Raw genomic sequence first — 16794 nt, forward strand, 5'->3', positions numbered from 1 at the left:
AAGAACATCAATACATTGTAATGGCTGAATCATCATGGAAAACGATTTCAAGCAAATAAAACTCCAACGGTTATAGTTTCTTAAATATGAGCATTTTGCTGCTAATTCCTGTTTTATCTCCAATGGATGATGTCAAGACACTTTTTTTTTTTTTTATGGCCCGCAATTAACTGACAAGTGCATTTTATTCTCAAAGCACTTGATTAACTGAATAAATAATCAGCAACTGATAATGAAAATCATCATTAGTCTCCAGCTCGGTTTGCAATTACAAAATAATTTCCTCGGTACTGGATAACGAAAAAGCGAATACATGATTATAATCATTTCCAAACGTACCACTTACTCAACCGGATAATACGTCTTATATCGGCTGCGTTATGTTTATGGCTTCTTTATTGTGTTGCTATCCTTTTGTATTTTTGGTTACTTTGATGAAAAACCCATCATAAGCGTATTTAACATGTGCTGTTTATTTAGCCTTGATTTGGCCGGCACCACGGTACTGAAGCGATCCATATAAGTCCCACTTAAATTTATTGGCCCATAAAGTTATTGGCCAGAAGTATCTGTGATTTATTTGTCAAATGAAACTCTGGAGCCGACATGTTTCCCAAATATAGTTTACCCATGAAATGTAACGGAGGTGACAAAATCAGAAAAATACACAAAGAAATCACATTTAAAAGAGGAGTCTGCTCATCAGCTGTATTCCCTGACTACATCTTTTCTACCTGTCAGACCCTCTAGCACACAATTCTCCTTGCACCACTGGACTGCACTGTGTGTGTGTGTGTGTGTGTGTGTGTGTGTGTGTGTCAGTCTCGTCCCCTGACGGCAATAATGATCTGTGGTCAGGGTCAGGGTCTCTGAGTTGGGAGAACAGATCGATCCCAGCCAGCCCTGCAGTGATTGAGTGTTGTTTGTAAGGGGAGAGTAGCTCCCCATCACTGAGCTCCGAGTGCTGCTTGTTGGACGAGCAGAAAAAAAAACTCTCGATTTATCTTCCACAGTCGATGGAGAACACACCCTCCTCCCTAAGTGCATCTCCTGTAGCAGCGCATGGTCTTGGTGAACAACCTGGTGACACATATATTACACACATCATGCTGTTGTGATGCTGTGATGCGGCCACCCAACAAACAGACGTATGACACGACTCCACTTCCTCCCTTGCACTTTTTTTTTTGAGCGAGAGTCTGCGCCGACAGAAACCATATTTTAGAAGAATGAGCTGCCACGTCCTCCATCCTCGCAAAGGCCACTCCAAGAGCAGTACTGTAAACGGTTCCTTTCTTTGCTGTATCTCAGCAACGTAAACTGCATCAGCCTCTCCTGTTAAAGGAGTGGGCGTTTGCATTTTAAAATTAGATCACCTTCATATGAATCACCTAGATTGTGTTCGTGAGAAAATTTGGGAATATAGAATCATACGAGGGACAGAATAAATGATTTTTTTTTTTTTTTGAAAAGAGGATCCACACTTTGTCATGAAAGGGCCAAGTGAGAAGACGGAGCTTTTAAATACTGCAAGAAAACCCTATATTCATAGATCGAGCTGGAACCAAAGATTTCTTTTATCATGAATTTATTAGAACATCAGCCGATCAATCGTTTTGTCAATCAAAAATCTAAATATTCTGTTAGTCAAGGTAAGTCTATAAACTGCTGAGTTTATCCAACAAGTTGTGCAAAATCCAAGAGAACTGGACACAGTGATTAAATCAAATCACGTCTGCGTTATTATTTCATGTGTATTCTTTACTTGTAAGTGTCTTTGTGATCTTTTTGTCTGCACATAATGGGATATTTACAGGAATTTTTTTTCCAAAGAAGCCATAATTCAGGCACTGAATCATGAGTGAGACGGCTGTTACACATGTGAGTGAAATACCATCAGGTAGCGCAGTATGTCAGCATTTAATAAAGTCTGAGAATCACCACCTTTTCTGCAAGAGGGAGCTATTAAAACACCTTCAGGCAAGTGAAGCCCCAAAAAAGCCAAACAGTTGGTGCTCAAAGTGAAGGTGCATCTGTCACAAAAAGGTGCTAAATGAAACAGAAGTAAACAGTCTTTGGCAAAGAGGAAATGGGGTCATAAGTCAAAGCTCGCTCCCAGGGACAGATCCAGACTTAACAACAACATTTCTAAAAACGTGAAGTTAGAGACTGGGGAACGGCTAAATCAACAACTCTGTGATACAATCATTCTGCATCAAGGGACTTCTTTCAAAGCTACTGTCCACAGCAAGGCTGTCATTCACAATCCAAGGCCACTACAAGATGTGGCAGTCCGTGAGAAGCACAGGTTTACATTGAGAAAAAGCCACACGGTGTCGTTGACTTACAATGAACTCTGTTAAACAAACTCTATTAAACAAATGCTGTGTCTGTAAGCACCTAGCTCTGGGGAGTCATTAGGTGAAAAGGCCTCTGCAGGGTCATGTATAATTTAAGTCACACTGTAGACGGTCAACAATTCCCTAATCCTATATTTCAAGATAATGCTCCCCCCCCAGACATCTCAAATCCAATTCAACACTGATTTTATGACCACCGCGATAATGTTACACACCTTCCTTATCACCATAATCCAAATCATTCAATCTTCATGCAAAGTTCGACCTAGAAAGCCCGTTGGACTTCCATGCAGACAAACTGGAAACATTCGTCCATATGGGAGGATCGGATGTGCTCTGACAGACATGCGTGACAGCTTTCCAAGGATGATTGACACTGTTCTGAGGAGAGCGGTCCTTATCCTGAGAAGTTGTTCAATGCTTTTCCATCTCACTCGGCACACCAAAATAATGGCATGTTTATCCAATGCATTGTGTATCTGTGGCAGGGGGAAAAAATGATGTACAATGTTTTACCGAACGTGGTCTGATTTAAACTCTATTACCATAATTCCTGAAATAGTGGCAGAGGCCTTTATTTGTCTCAGCTGCAGAAGATAACAGTTCTCTTCGCTTGATAATTTGTCACTTGGCTGTTTTTCTTGTTAAAGATTCCACATTACAAAAGTATTACAAGCCCCACAAGGCAAAGTGAATCAGAATTTATTATTAAAAAAAACAAAGATTGATTATATCGTTGAGTTTATTAATTTAAATCGAATACTTGACTGGCTTCTGAAATGGAAAACCCACCAGAATTTTGTGTGCACTGTTGTTTTGTTTAGTTTTTCGATAATTCGACCACCTCCCTGGCCATCGATGCAGAGCTTTTAATTGACTCTGGGTTTTTACTTGAGGAAATACAATAAAGGTTTTGCATTTTTCTACTTGTCAGGGTTAATTGCACTAACAAGGAAGCTGTCAATAAAATAATGATTGGAAGTCAAATAGGGTTAGGGTTGCAGAGAACAGGGTTGCAGAGAACAGTACCTCTTGCACGGTGGTTAGCAGAAAATATATTTCAGAATGCACAACATCATACCTAGAAGACCGCAGCGAGTTTAGATAAGACCGGAAAAACTAAATCCTGTGTGATGATTCCAGGCAGGCAGATGGTGGGGTCAGAATTTGGCGTCAACAGCATGAGTCCAGGGGTCCAACCTGCCTTGTGAGACAGGTGGTGGAGATGTATTGGTTTGGGATGTGTTTTCTTGGCCCCTTAAAACCAATCATTGCTTGAAAGCCGCTGCCTATCTGAGAATCGTTGCTGACCATGCGCATCTCTATATGGTCACAACTTTAGCCAACTGGTTTCACAAACATGACAATGAGTTCAGGATACTTTAATGGCCTCCCCAGTCACCAGATCTGAATCCAATGGACGTGGCAGAGCAAAGATTTATAGCATGAATGTACAACTGACTGACAAATATGTGGACGATGTGTGATACAATCATGTCAACATGGACCAGAATCTCCTAAGGTTTGTTTCTGACATCTGCATGAATCCATGCCACAAAGAATTAAGCAAAAGGAAGTCCCAGTGTCCTAATAACATCTTGGCCTCTCTGTCATTGACTTTGCAAATCTCTAATTCTAGTTTATTTTCCCTGTACACTATTTAATTTCTTCTTATCTTTCTTGGACTTGTGTTTTCGGGCTTGCATGAATATTTTTTGGATTACCACCCTTGGATATGTGCTGCTATCCTCGTGTACATTTCATGTTCTATTAGATAGTCCAAGATATGGACCTGCACATCAATAACTGCTCCATAGTTCCATTTCTAGTCAGAAACTCAGATACCAAGCAAGCAAGTGCTGCACAAATGATAAGGACACAAGCAAACAACCTGCACATCATGGATTTCAGCTGCAGCAAAGAAGTGACCAATAACATCACAGATAAAACAGTGCACGCACCCACGATCTCAAGGCAAACCCGTGTGCCCTTCTTCCGAGACAATAATGAGTTCTGCAGGTCACACACCCCTCTTCAGCCACTGACTTTGATTGGCTCATGGTCATTGGCCCGGGATCCCCATCCCCTTGCCACCACCACCTTGGCCAGAGAGATGGTGTCTAACCAAGTTGATTTAGTGGATAAGGGGATGAGATGGGGAGTCGTGCGGGCTGGAGGAGCCAGCTGACCTTGAGGGAATGTCAATTTGTGCTGGTGCTCACTTTCTCTCTGTTGCTCACTCAAAAGACCATATTTGTGTGATGATATCATAGCGCCTCTACGTCTTGTTCAGTGAACTACATGGGTTAAATTCTCCCCCAGCAGGTGGGGAGGTCCTGTTGTTCCCGCTGCAAGCAAATCACATTGTCAGAACACAATGTGCTTTCCAGTCTCCATACCAATGCCACCCACAGTTTCCATCACATTTGGTTCTGCCTTTGCAAGGTGATTAATATTTCCTACAGTCTCTCAAGACATTGCAAGCAGACATAAGAGTAAACGAGTGTTTCTTAAGCAGGGTAGTTCGACAAACATAGCAATAAAAAGTAGAAACCATATGCTCATTTGTCTCCTGTCTCCCTGATTAATCTGTGGATTCATTTTCTTTGCATTTTTTACTGCACAAAATGTCTCCCAATGGTTACAACTATCGAAGACTCAGACAACTATGTTCATGAACTTTTTTCCTCGCACACAAACAACTTCGGATCTCAAATGTGTCTCTGCAGATGTATCTCTGTTTTCCAGGCATCCAGAGAGTCCAATAAGCCCCTGAATGCAGAAGTAGTTAAATTGGGTGTGCTGCTTTACATCAACGAGCAAAGCCACTGTCCTCCTAAAAGTCCGATGTTGATTTCCAGAACATTTATCCGACTCTTTCACCTGCTGCACTCTAGCGAGAGACGAGAGTGTAATGCACAAGGAAATCAAAAGGGAATTTGAGTCTATTTTTACTTCTTCACACATACAGAATCGCCAACAAAGCCTTTAAGTTGGTATTAGGACAGATTAAATAAAAAGCTGGCATCCTCCCACAGGCAATTAGTCACGTTTGCCATCAAAAATATGTGGTTTGCTTTGGCCTTGGCTCACCACAGACATTCTTGTTAACACAAATGCTCGCGGTACATTTTGTCAGCCCCAGCCTACATTTGGTCTTATTTCCTCATTCTGCAGCTTCATTGCATCTCTGTCCTACCTGTATTGTTGTGTGGCAATTTTCTGATTCATGTTACAGCCACCTGAATAAATCGCACGTCTTCTCTGTGAGCATGATCACATTTCTATTAAACAAATGAGGAATGTGTAATTGGTGTTTGTCAAGGTTGCACCTGCTCACATCACAGTAATGTAGCCCTCAGGGTGAGATGACCGTAAATCCTGAGAAAGGTGATCAACATCTTTTTACAGTATATTAAAGAAGCTTAATGGCCAGTGTCCTTCTTCTTAATGACTTGTATGGTTAAATATGTATGACTGAATGGATGTTTATGTTTTTATTCACTAACACTGTGCCTAAAATCACATGGTTCAACATTTTAATGACTGGAAGTCACCCAAGACAATGTGGTTACAGCAGAGCGGCTCCGCTGAGGCAGTTGGGTATTAAGTGCTTTGCTTGAGGCAACCACAGAAGTGGTAGAATGAAAGCCTTAGTCCTTCTTTCACCAATCACAAATCCCCCTGGAGCTTTGCACCAACAGCCTTGTGGTCACAGGCATACTCCTCTAACCTGGAGGCTACAAACCCATCTATGTGCGCGTGAAGCGAGATGATGAGTTCACAGGAAAGAAATAAAACCAAAAGCTATCTTTTGGCTTTAAGGTATTGATAGAGATGTCATGTTGCTGTCACAAACATCATCCTTGTCACTGTTTGATAGGCCAAGCATGCACAGGGGAACAAGTAATGAGCCAATTTCCCCCCTCCCTCTGATCCTCCTCGATGATAAAATGAAATGTCATCCTCAGGGATTTTAATTGCCTCCCTCCTCTTGCATCTTTACTCTTTAATCACTTTTCTCCAGAGGCAATGATACACAAAGCGTTTTGTTTATCAGGGCGCAAACTGCAGTCGCAACCTAAATATCAATCCATCTCAGATCCGCTACTTCCTTCCTCCCTCCTCCAGATCAAGCCCACCGCCTATCACACACGTCTGTCGCTGCACTAACGATTTCATCAGAACAAGTTTGTTTCTATTCCAAACAAAAAAAAAGGATATTTTCAAATTATCAAACCATTCTAATAAAAGACTGCTGACTCATTATCACTCATCTATTGTGCATAATAATTCATTATCTGTTTGTTTCATAGAAAATACCTTGTAGCATATGATGTCGTATCTAACCTGCAGCTTTAAACCTCATGGATGTACTTTTTTTTTTTTTTTTTAAATCAGTACAAAGAGCGCCCCCTGTTGCCTCTTTGAGAATCTTACTTGCGAAAATCAATACTGACACGAGTGCTAAGGTTCCCCTCAACAGCCATTTCAGAATTGCACAAATCCAAAGAAATCGAGATCCGTACTTTCATTTGCTGCAAGAGAGAAAGAGAGAGAGAGAGAGGGAGAGAGAGAGGGAGAGAGAAAACAAGAGAGGGAGAGAGAAAGAGAGAGAGAAGCTCCCGGACCTGTTGACCCAGAGCCATACAGAGAAAATAGAAATTCATTATCCACTGTGCGTATGGAGCAACCTGCACGGGCATCACGTAATTGAAAAGCACATTTAATTTATTCAGATGAATTTGCCTCCCTCTTCAATAACCAGCAGAGGCTTGAAACCCCGTAATAACCACACGACAAGCACCCTATTCACCACACACTCTGCATGACGAGTAATTAACAATTTCAATTATACCTTCTCAGAATAAACTGATTGTTTGCGTCGTTTTATGCGTCTGTTGGCAATGCATCATATTGGAGAATGGAATCTCCTCTTTTTTTTCTTCATTGTCTAACCTTAATGTAGATTAACGATTAATTTTTTTCATTAGCTGGTAAAAAAAACAACAACGTGTCAAACAGATGTTAAAAAGTGAAAATATATTGTTTATAATCCACCTCAGATAAACGCCTAATCCTTACCGATTCCGGTTTTGGCACGACTTATGATCACATCTGAGTGGTTCTTTTATTTCAAGGTCTGGCATCATGAGGAGAACAGATTCTTTCTCTTACCTGTTCATGCATTAAAGAAGAGCGCGACTGCAGATGTCCAGGAGAAGAAAAAGCCTGGTAATCCTCAAATATAAGGTCTGTACTTTCCAGATTCCTCTCCCCTGCTCTCAGTAACTCCAGAGCCTCTGCTGCGTCTCCGCTGGAGGGGATTGATATCCGAGAGATTTCCACTCAAACCCAAAGCAAATATCCGACCAGGAGGATTCCGCTGTTAAAAGCACCCCCGGCTCATCGTCTTCCTCTCGAACATTTCGTCAGTTTCACACAGACATCTGTCAAACAGCAGTTCGCACAGAGAACCAGAGGAGATGGAGTGGACACCTGCGCGCATCAGAAACAGATCCGATGATGGTGCGCCTCAGGAATCCACGTGTCTGTCCTCTCCTGCCTCCTCTCTCGTCTTCTTTACTCTTATGTTCACCGGATCAGGGAAACTAATAGCGATGAGAGGCCCAGAAACCATATCCAAGTTGCCCAGGGGAGTGATCTCTCCATCGGCGCAGGGTGACGCGCTGCGCCCCGGAGTCTGGAGAGGTTATAGGCGGCACCGGAGAATACCAGGTATCCTCAGAGAATGGGGTGTGTGGTGGAGGTTGGGGAGTGTGTCTCCAGCTTTCTCTGCCTCCACTTTCAATCCATGCCCCGCACGACCCCCGCGGTGATCTCCCAGAAAACAATGAATTTCAGCCAAAGCAGATGAGCTGAAGGTTATCGCCCACGGCCCCCCGCCATCCGTGGGTTTTGAAACTGCGCTTGGCTCTTCTCTCCAAACTCGGGGAATTCCTCAACTGATGCGCAAACGCGACTTTTCTTGGCTCAGACACTGCGCAGAGACTCGAGAGAGCAGGAAACTACAGTCGCCTGTTGCGGTGCATGTTTCTGAGCCCGGTGGTTCGTCAATAGTTTGCCCACTCACCGCTCGATGGAGCCTAAAGCTGCGCGCAAACTATCGACGGAATCCGCGGGTGGATTCATCTCGACGAAAAAATGAACACTGAAGTGGATTTGAGAGATTCAGACTGAGCCACGGACTGTTCTCCTGTGATTCCTTTGTGGTCGTTGTTTTGACTGCTCCACTTTAAAATGATAAGACGAAGCATTTAATCAGGATATTTGTCTTTATGTCCGCATTGATTTCCACAAGCCACGGGCTCCGTGTCTCTGCCGGGGGATGCAGGTGGGAGGAAAAGGGCCTCTGAGGTGTAGCAAATGAATATTTGAACAGCAGGAGGTGTGTGCGCGCTTGCGTGCCAGAGAGAGAGAGAGACAGAAAGAGAGAATGAGAGAGAGAGAGAGAGAGAAAGGAACGAGCAATGCCTGTGTGTGTGTGTGCAGGAGAATGAGAGAGAAGTGGGCAATGTTAAAAAGTGAGCGAGAGAAAATACTGTAAAGAGACGAAAAGAAAAAGAGAAAGTGAGAGAGGAGTGAAGCAGAAAAGAGAGAGAGAGAAGGAGAGGGAGATAGGGAGAGAGAGAGGGAGAGAGAGAGAGAGAATGAGAGAGTGAATGGGTAGTGCCTGTGTGTGCAGGAGAAAGGGAGTCAATGAGAGAGAAGTGGGAAATATTAATGGGTGAGCGAGAGAAAATACTGTAAAGACACAAAAAGAAAAGACAGAAAGCCTGTGAGAGAGGAGGAGTGAAGCAGAAAAGAGAGAGGGAGGGAGGGAGACAGAAAGAGAGAGAAAAAGCAGTGCCTGTGTGTGTGCAGGAGAAAGTGATTCAGTGAGAGAGAAGTGGGCAATGTTAACAAGTGAGCGATACTGTAAAGTGACAAAAAGAAAAACAGAAAGTGTGTGAGGGAGAGAAGGAGTGAAGCAGAAAAGAGAGAGAGATAGAAGGAGACAGATCCTCCGATCAGCACCACGGACAGCGACCAGCCAGACAAACAGCCGTGGTGCAGTTGTTAGAATTTTAAAAATGTTTTCAATCACTATCAAACCAAAGTAAATCTTATTAAGCTGGAATGGGACAAACAACTGATCCGTCACCTCTTAATGCTTCCACAATGGATCATTTCATTACTAAACCCGGCTCTAACACCACATATAAAAAGCCCTGAAATGACTAAATGATTCCGTCAGGCATAGATGTCCATGAAGGCCCTGCTGGGTTACAGTCATACTATCACAAGTGTCATAATCACATACGGCAATAACTATAGGGTCACATACACCTTCTAGAAATGTATAGGTCACCTTTATGGGCGAGACATTAGTTAAAGCAGTAGATTATCATGTCAGAGGTCAGTTCTGAATGAGGAGCGAGTGCAGCGTCTGAAAGGTTCAGGGTTCAAATCAGTTAATTTACCTTGTGTCGGTAAATAAATATCAATCATCGTTTAAGAGCACTTGACAACATTTACATCCTTGGGGTCTCAACAGGGAAGATTAAACCAAAGATCCACAAACAAACAATTCAAAACACCCCAAGCAGAAAGACGAATTTAGAAATTAAGATAAAACACAAAAATAAGAGCTTGAGCGGTGCATGACGTCACTCTTCAATAAGTGTACCTTGTGTTATACGTCAGTGGAGGCCTTTATAAACTCGTGGGAACTTTGTGGTAACAGTGTGGCTGCAATCATGTTTATCTTGATAGTTCCTCTCTCCTCTTTGGTCCTCGTGGATGGGATGACCTTGGTAATTTTCGTGAATTTATTCTCTTCTATTTTGAAAAATACAGCAGAAAATAGGCTGTAATCAACACGCCAAAGAAAATTATTTCTTTCTAGTCGGCGGTTTTATTCTCTGCCTAATGGTCGAACCACCCTTGAAAATTACTGTAGTTAAGCCCTTTTATTTGTCATCATTCACAATAGCGCCTCAGTCCATCATTCTAATTTCAAATCATTGCAACTATTGTGCATGGCTGCTCAGCACATGGACTCAGTCAGCATGTGAAAAAAAAAAAAAAAGAGCGATGCCGGGTTTGCTTTAAACTACAGAGACTTCAACAGCTACATCTCCGTCAGCTTTTTGTCCTGCAAATCAGTTTTTGTTCCAACTTCTTGGCATCTCAACACCGTCTGTATCGTCTCCTCTGCCGTTCTAAGCCACGAGGGGCAGTGAGTTACGAGCTGACACAGGCAGTCAAAAACATATTACACTAAAAAGATAGGGGGGAAAAAAATTACAAATCTGGGGATGGTGCCAAAAATCAGTTTGCCAATAGAAGTCAATAGAAGAGAGATTTGCTATCTGAGCAAATTTATATGGTGGTTTTGTCAACACAAAAGTGAATATCGACCTCTGCTCTATATTATGCAATAACATCACTGTCACACATCTGATGAAGTAATAAGCATGGAGGCCTACAATTTGCAGCTAGTAGGTCAAAAGCCAGACTTTTGCATTTATAACATTAATCTCATCTCATCCATCACAGTTCAATAGTGCTCTGATTATACTGTCTAATCTCCCAAAACACAGGAATCCATGTGGAGCTTCTATTCGAGGTAGAATTTTTCCATTATGGCCAAACAAGCGGAAAACTATCTGTGCAGGTGATGAACCTTCACTTTAGTATCAGCACACTCAGGTACATCAAGTCTTTCTCCTCTTCTTTATCTCACACAACCTCTCACAGAAACACAAAGAGAAGCACAGCAGTGGGGACAGCATGGTTTATCAAAATCTTATTCGATTTCACCTTGTCCACTGCTACCGTGAACAGAACAAGGAAGGTCAAACGGCTTCCGAGATGCTGGTGAGCAATCCCACCCAGGAGGCAGAGCGGTCGTTGTGCACCGCGGTCACGTTCCGCTGCACCCCCCCCCCCCCCCCCCCCCCCAATGCCCACTTGTCTCTTTTCACATCAGGTCCTCATACATGCCAGTGATGGATCACAGGGAATACAAGAAGGAGTGCTGAAATATGGCATGCAAGATGATACAGGAGAACACGCCCCGATTGATTTTTATTCTAAGAATTCTGCTCACGTGCTGAACCAGGACAAACTTACAGGGAGAGCATGAGGAGACTAGCATGAAAGCAACAGGTCTGAATTACAAGACCCAGGAAAAAAATGTGCACTGGAAAAAAGATAGAGGTAGAAAACAAAGGAACAGGAGTCTGACGCAGTTTTTAAGAGCAGCTAACTTTTAGTTTTTCAATTAATCAATAAGGAATATGCCATTTAAGATTTGCACAACATTATGTAGGGCTGCGTTGATCTCAAAGATGTTTCCTGTCATTTTATATAGTTATTATCACACTGATGGATGTGCTAAGTGTTGTTTGTATGTTTGCATGTATCTGCAAAGTCTGGCTGCAAATGTGCAGGATGGCGTCAATCATAACCGGGGTATTTTCATTTCTGGATACTGGGAGTAAGAAGAGATGCATCATCCAGCTTTATAGACAGTTTATGCTTCTGCTAAAGGTGTCTTGGGATAAAATGTTTTTCTAACTAATGCATGAGTCATCGATCAGCACAGCCCTCATGGATCCATGAAAAATCTGAGAAATGGGCATCGATTAAGGCAAAGCCAAACATGCATACGTGCACATAATCTGAAACATGGCGGAACTGCAGATATACATGCACATACAGTGTGTAGAGATGAGTAGATAATAAATCTTAAGGATGGTGTCCAAACAAGTTAATAAGAGATGTAGAGTTATATCATATTCAGCATCATCATATGAATTTAGTCCGATATTCTTTCTATATCACACTAACCTTTAGTTAATTATCCCGTAAGGGGAACTTCAGTATCACAACACTGCATATCCACATTCACTCCCACAAACCAAGTCCAATAAAACAAAACAACACAGCAACACCTAGCCAGCAGCACACATCATTAAACAATAACAAGTAGAAGGGCTCTCAGACAGAGCATCCCTCTGCCAAGGCTAATGCCCGACCCCTCCACAAAACTTCATGGAAATCGGTTGACTAGTTTTACGTAATTCTGCTGCCAGACAGAGAACAAAGCCCAGACAAACAGCAACGAAAACAGGACAACAAACAAGAATCTCCTGAACATGACTCATTACAGACAGTAAAGATGTATATTATACTGGCCACAGCCCCCAGAGGACAATTCGTCATCAGAAGATAGTCGATTGGATCCAAGACTGAGTGAGTGTTGGAAGACTTATCATCCTGGCAGCAGTTTGCATCATGTGAGTTACTTTTCTTTGGTTTGTGACAAAGGGCAAGTTGAAGAAACAAGTGGGATAGGAAAGCAGGATGGGTTAGATGAATTAAGAGAAAGGGGGGAGACACGGAGTCCTTTAGCTCTCTAGCTTTTACACTCTCGTGTTTGTAGAGTTGCTACCGACAAAACTGGGCGAAATCAAAGAGGATGACATGCCTGACAGGTCGACTAATTCAGTCGACCCCTGACAAGCCGCCAGTTAATTTGGAACAAGATTTATGCAAGCTTCATTAAACAAGCTGAATATTAATCAAGTTTAGGCTTAAAACATAAAAAGGAAGGACACATTAATTCAGGCCTACATTCCTTTTCACCAGATGAGGATAAAAATACAAATTAGTCATTTAGGGAGAAGATTTCATGATGTGAAAAATTGGATATCACCACTAGGTCACTGTCTCACACTGTGGCTGCCTCACCCTGTCTGAGAACTCAGCTACACAAAGATTGTATCATCACAAAACGTCAGGTTGATGCAACTAATTCACTAAATGCAATATTTTCTAAATGATTGAAGTTTTTTATATAAGGATGATGTTGGGCAGTAGTAGAGGTACAGTTCAGGAAAACTAGAATTACCAGACTTTTGACCTTCAATCACAAAAGTCCATTGAATATTTGAAGAGTTCTTGAAAAAGCGTCTTCACAAGAAAGGGGTGGACAGAAGGACAACTTGAAACAAACTCATGAACAGAGATTTTTTTACCTGGAGTGGTTCTGGACACTCCATGTTGACAGATGTTGACTGTTGCCGGCCTGATGCTTGATAGAACAGCCTCAGCAGGGGGAATCTCTGCGGATGAGCCCCTTCTTGCTCCATTTCACCTCACAGGTCCTCTGCAAAGCGACCTTGATGTAGAAGTAAAGTGTCCCCAACATATGGACCTATTAAAAAAAAAAAAAGAAACTGGGATGAGGTCACGTGGACATTAATCTGGATTTTACCAGCACAGGTTCGACTGAAGATCAATGACAAGGACAAATAAGCTTCAAAAAGTTTATGTGCATGAGTTAGTGCCTTATACATCAGCTATCACTCTCAAATACTGCACTCCAACCACAGTGTTCAGCGCCATTATGAAGCATTTATTTGATGCAGAGTTGCAGGAAGATATTTGGTGTAAAATGTTTTTTTTTTTGTGGATAGACAGGTGGAGTATTAAAGCTATGTTAGTCATCCTCACTTCTCTGTTTTGGGAAATGAGACACCGAGGGGAAAAGGAATTTTAAAGAATGAACCGACTATATTTAAAAGACAAAGACTTTTGAGTTATTTTGAGTTGAGACACATGCAGGTGTTCCTCATTTAATTAGGAATTATTCACATTTTACAGGTTCAGTTTTTAAAAAACTCTCCCGGAACAGATGGCACTGAAATGTCAGTTTTCAGTGATAATACATAGGTGTCTTAGAAATTGCATATTATCACTTGATAATCTTATTTGAAAGGCTGAGAGCTAAGTCCTGTGTGTGTGTGTGTTTCCTTAGTTGTAAAGGTTATCTCTTCTTTTTGATCATCGCTCTAATCTCTAATCCCCTCATCAATATACAGAGAGGGAGAGAAATGTAAAGTTCTTTTAAAGAGACACAAGCAGCACAGCACGAAGCTCTGAAGAGTCAGAGAAAGAAAAGAAGCAGCACAGCAATAAAGGACATTACAGAAAGGCATACAAACAAAAACTGTCATTTGTGTAAATTAGACAACAAAAGATAAAGAAAAAAGGTGTTATGGTCAAAGCAAAATGTTTTTATTGCCATGTGCATTTATGCTTCAGAGGCAAAAAGAGAGGAAGCTAGTAGCCTACTGTATATCAGACATAAACCTGGTTTAATTTCTTAGCTAACTATCTCAGGTGTAGTATTTAAGCTAACTATCTCAGGTGTAGTATTTAAGCTAACTATCTCAGGTGTAGTATTTAAGCTAACTATCTCAGGTGTAGTATTTCATAGTATAATGTTGTCGTTAGCTCTTTGTGTAAAGTAGCTTCAGAGATAATATAAATCATGTCACTCACCTGTTTGAGCCACAGGTGACAGGTTAGCTCACAGTTAGCATGCTTCTTCATGGCTCCTTGAACAAAAGGAAAACCTTAGTTTCTCATGAGGTTCAGGAAGTGAGAGAACAAGTGTGTGTGGGGGGGGGGGCAACCAGAGGCCAGAAGAGAAGTGAGGACAAGAAATCCAGAGGTGAGGAGGAAAGTTAATGACAAGGATAACAACTTCCTCAAACAGGAAGAAGAAGAAGAAGGAGGAGGAGGAGGAGGAAGTAGAAGAAGAAGAAGGAGGAGGAGGAAGTAGAAGGAGGAGGAGAAGAAAAAAGGCGGGAAGCAGAAGAATAAGGAGGAGGAAAAGGAAGAAGAAGAATATATATATATATATATATATTGAATGTCAAGTGATTCAGGGACAGACGTATATAAACATATACAACAGGAGAACCCATACATCTTATAAAACTCAGCCTGTATATTATCTAATGTATGTAAGTTTGTTATCTTAATAAAACCTTAGGAACATAGTTTGGTATCATGGACTAAATGAATGCTCCAGCACCTATAGCCACTATCCCTTGTGATGTATTTGTCCTGTGATCATTAATTACCTTTGATTTTAGATGTTAACGAGCCTCTCGGTGTGTTTTACACGATCTGCTTTACTACCGTCTCTCCACCATTGTTGCATATAAAGCATTTTATAAAACATAAAAAAATATGTAAGCACAGAAGCACCTGACGCTGCAGGAGAACAGAGTTAACTGTGTCTTCGCTGCACTTCTTACCTCAGTCATGCTGTTTACTTTACATATTGTCTCTGTCCTAACGAGGCACAAGCTCCAAACCTGCACCTCCTTCTTCCTCCATGATTCTCCTGCTTTCTCTGTAATGACACTAACAGGGAGACCATTAGGTGGATAATTAAATGTGAGACTCGTGCATCTCCCTGGTGCTCTACAGGACCTGATGGTATGTCTGTGTTTGTGTGTGTGTGTGTCTGCTCTATGTCCATCTGCCCATCTGTGTGTTCCTTCCGAGCCCAGTTGCTGTTTCTTGCAGCACACTGAAGGACAACTGGCTCAGAAGTGGCTGCCAATGAGAATTTTTGTCCTCTGCATAATCACCACAGTGGTTTATGGCTGGGTTTGGACCAAAGAAAGCAAATAAAAGCATCTTCACTTTCGCGTTGGACAAAAATAAAGCCGCAATCTGACGATTTTGACGTAATTTGACAAGTCGGAGCCGGCTCAGTAGTGATCGTGTCCAATAAAGAGTCCTCTTTTGTCGCAACGAATAGCTAATTAAAACCAAACTGAAAGAAAAACTTTTCAAAATGGTCAAAATCTCCAATAACATGGAGGAGGCAGGGTTTATTATTGCAATTAGCCACTAGAGGGCTTGTGAGTTTGTTTTTGGCTTCACTTTTGGGGAGATGTCACATTGTCCAACTTCATTCACAGGCAGCATAAACTATATGCATATTATATTACATATTATACGGTAACTGGTCTCGTTGAAGCAGAGATCTTAGATTGTTCCCTACGTGATTTAGATCATGGGAAATTGAAGAGGTATTAAATGATGATAAATTGACTGATTGCATACCATCATTTAGGATTTCACAGGAAAGTCATAGATAAGATGTCGATCAGATTTTGCCGAGTGACCCCACAGTTGCTGAGTTAGTCTGCAGGTGTGTCTCAATTCAGAGGATGTATCCTTGACGAGCTGCATTTGAAGACCAACAACGTCACAGAGGCGCGACTAGACCGTTCCATTTCAACGCCTCCGTCAAATGCGGCCAACAAATTCATGCTTTCATACCTGAGAAATGGTCCAACCTATCCCAGGAGAAGCCAGGGACACTATAACATCCTCATCGTGTCCAACTTCAGCTCTGTCGCTAGGCAACGGTAACAAGGGTGGGACAAGATTTTCTTATCTCCATTTTATTTGTTTGGCAGAACACTGAACTGGAATCTGAGGTTTGTTGATTTTTATCTGGTCAATGTCAGGTTTGTGTGTCAGGTTCCTCAGGGTAACTAAGCAGACATTCAGATCAGTAGAGGTCTGACAGACGAGTGCTTTGCTCCTTCAG

General features: G+C 41.9%; 1 protein-coding gene across 2 annotated transcripts in view; it reads right to left on the bottom strand.

The window, feature by feature from the left end:
- LOC109643409 (voltage-dependent T-type calcium channel subunit alpha-1I-like) overlaps nucleotides 1–14907 on the bottom strand; it is a 146245-nt gene extending 131338 nt beyond the window's left edge. The window contains exons 1-2 of one of the 2 annotated variants that reach the window (XM_069530618.1): nucleotides 14718–14907; nucleotides 13409–13587 (exon numbers count right to left, since the gene is read on the bottom strand). The gene's annotated coding sequence lies outside the window, so the exon portion shown is untranslated. Of the gene's footprint in view, nucleotides 1–7538; nucleotides 7825–13408; nucleotides 13588–14717 lie in introns of those variants that run through there. The other variant, XM_069530617.1, reaches the window with a different exon arrangement.
- Nucleotides 14908–16794: the final 1887 nt, after the last annotated feature.

The sequence above is a fragment of the Paralichthys olivaceus genome, chromosome 8 (assembly GCF_024713975.1).
Source record: "Paralichthys olivaceus isolate ysfri-2021 chromosome 8, ASM2471397v2, whole genome shotgun sequence".
Lineage (NCBI taxonomy): Eukaryota > Metazoa > Chordata > Actinopteri > Pleuronectiformes > Paralichthyidae > Paralichthys > Paralichthys olivaceus.